Below are 2567 nucleotides of genomic sequence, written 5' to 3'. Positions count from 1 at the left end.
ACGACGGTTGGAGGAAGAGCGCCTTATCTTCCACCTAGGAACCGTCCAACCACAAGGGATGAACTCGGATTTCACCAGTTTCCTCATTCTCCCTCCCCCCACCTTGTCTCAGTCAAATCCATCGAACTCAGCACTGCCTTCCTAACCTGCAATCTTCTTCCTGACCTCTCTGCCCCCACCCCAGTCTGACCTATCACCCTCACTTTGACCTCTTTCCACCTATCACATTTCTGACGCTCCTCCCCCAAGTCCCTCCTCCCTACCTTTTATCTTAGCCTGCTGGACAAACTTTCCTCATTCCTGAAGAAGGGCTTATGCCCGAAACGTCGATTCTCCTGTTCCCTGGATGCTGCCTGACCTGCTGCGCTTTTCCAGCAACACATTTCAGCTAATTTCACTGGGTGCCAAGCCATGAGTAATTTTTGTGGCCTGGCAGAGATGGTCAAGTGCTCCTTTTTAGTTTTTTGAAGGTGTTACTCCCTAAATTTTGGCTGCATTTCAGCCCCACGCTCCTGATCTACAGACACCCGGTGCAGAGGGTAGAAAGTAATGAGGGGAGACATGTCTACAAGCCTTCTTGTGGGTCTACTCCTCGGCCTGGTCCAGACTGTGAGCCATGCAGGGTCTCGTCATCCCTTCTTTTCTGGTAACGTCTGCGCTCAGGAGCACGGTTGAGACTTTTCAAGTCTGATGGGCACTGCAGGGGTCGGAGTGCGTCATTGGACCAGATGATGTCATTTTAATTTGATAAGCTTCTGTTGAATTTCTATAACTATCTGTTAATCGTTTAATTTTGTTTCTATTACAGTTACTCACTGGTGGCTGTTTAACCTGACAACATTTCTTACTTTAAGAGTTGAAGTGAGGTTGAGGGCTCTTGTGGTGCGGTGGTAATGTCCCTGACTCTGAGTTAGGAGCCCCAAGTTCAAGTTCCACCTGCTCCAGGGGTGTGTGCCTGAAGGAGGTTTGTAATGAGGAAAGCCATTTTCCGTTAGGGTCTGGAATGCATTGCTTGGAAATGTGGTGGAGGCAGGATCAATTGAGGCATCAGGAAGGTATAGGATGATTATTGTTTTCGAAAGGGTGTGCAGGGATGTGGGGAAATGGCAGGAGATTGGCACAAGGTAATTGAATTTGCACAATCAGCCAAATGGCCTCCTGCATGGGAACAATTCTATAATTCTGGGTTAAAATCTGGAACTCACTAACTGTGGATGTCCAACACTTTGGTAACTTCAACTCACTACCTCCTTCTCCAGGGTAATTGGGGATGGACAAGAAATACTGACTCAGCCAGTGACGTCCACATCCCATGAATGAATGAAAAATACACTCTTCCTTAATAGTACTGTGCGTTGACTATATCACATGAGAACTGCGTTGGTTCAAGAAGGCAGCTTCGGGCACTCCTGAGTATTAATTCTTTCAGAAGCATACACCAGAAGGGGCAGTGATTGAAAAATCTCTTATTGGAGATGGTGATTGCCCAGCATCTGTGCGGTGCGAATGTTAGTCAGCCCAAGCCTGGATATTGTCCAGGTCTTGTCGCATTTGAGTATCAGTCACTGTGTCAGGGCCAGTGCAGCTCGAAATAGAATGATCAGGGAGTGCCTCCACTTCTGTCCTTCTGAGGGAGGGACGCTGAGAGGCTGGTCAATTCTGTATGCTCTGATCTTCAAACTGTTCTCCTTTTGTAGGTGGGCTATGTATCCAGGTATTGCCAGAGTCTGGAACTTCAAGGTGAGGGCATACAGTTTGTTTTAATTTAAAGGGGAGGAGTTCATTAAAAGGGGTGGTAATACTGTTGTAAGGCTCAAAGTTGGAAGGAGAGAGGACTTTTTAAAATAAAAATGAAGACAAAACTACCAGAGGGCAAAAACAACCACTGGGTTGTATGTGAGAGACAGTGTCCGGCAGTGTCAGAGTGACTGATCTAAATACTGGCAGTGTCAGAGTGACTGATCTAAATCCTGACAGTGTCAGATTAACTCAGTGTTACGATCGAGCCCTCCACAATCACCCGATGAAGGAGTGTCACTCCGAAAGCTAGTGTGCTTCCAATTAAACCTGTTGGACTATAACCTGGTGTTGTATGATTTTTAACGATGTAAATACAGACAGTATCAGAATGACTGACTGATCACAATACTGTCTGTGTCAGTGTGACTGATCTGAATACTGTCTGTGTCAGTGGGACTGATCTCAATACTGACAGTGTCAGAGAGACCGATCTAAATACTGACAGTGTCAGAGTGACTGATCTACATACTGGCAGTGTCAGAGTGACCGATCTAAATACTGGCAGTGTCAGAGTGACCGATCTAAATACTGACAGTATCAGAGTGAATGATCAACCTACTGACAGTGTCAGTGTGACTGATCTAAGTGCTGACAGGGTCAGTGTGACTGATCTAAATACTGGCAGTGTCAGAGTGACTGATCTAAATATTGACAGTGTCAGAGTGAATGATCAACCTACTGACAGTGTCAGTGTGACTGATCTAAGTGCTGACAGGGTCAGTGTGACTGATCTAAATACTGGCAGTGTCAGAGTGACTGATCTAAAT

At 46.1% G+C, this 2567-nt stretch overlaps 1 protein-coding gene across 1 annotated transcript in view; it reads left to right on the top strand.

Annotated features, from left to right (window-relative positions):
* agbl2 (AGBL carboxypeptidase 2) overlaps positions 1–2567 on the top strand; it is a 60152-nt gene that overhangs the window by 22017 nt on the left and 35568 nt on the right. Inside the window, exon 2 of the mRNA XM_043706450.1 lies at positions 1698–1740. The gene's annotated coding sequence lies outside the window, so the exon portion shown is untranslated. The remainder of the gene's footprint in view (positions 1–1697; positions 1741–2567) is intronic.

This window comes from Chiloscyllium plagiosum, chromosome 16 (genome assembly GCF_004010195.1).
Source record: "Chiloscyllium plagiosum isolate BGI_BamShark_2017 chromosome 16, ASM401019v2, whole genome shotgun sequence".
Taxonomy (NCBI): domain Eukaryota; kingdom Metazoa; phylum Chordata; class Chondrichthyes; order Orectolobiformes; family Hemiscylliidae; genus Chiloscyllium; species Chiloscyllium plagiosum.
Note: the sequence above shows the minus strand (reverse complement) of the source record. Positions and strands in the feature narration are given on the sequence as shown.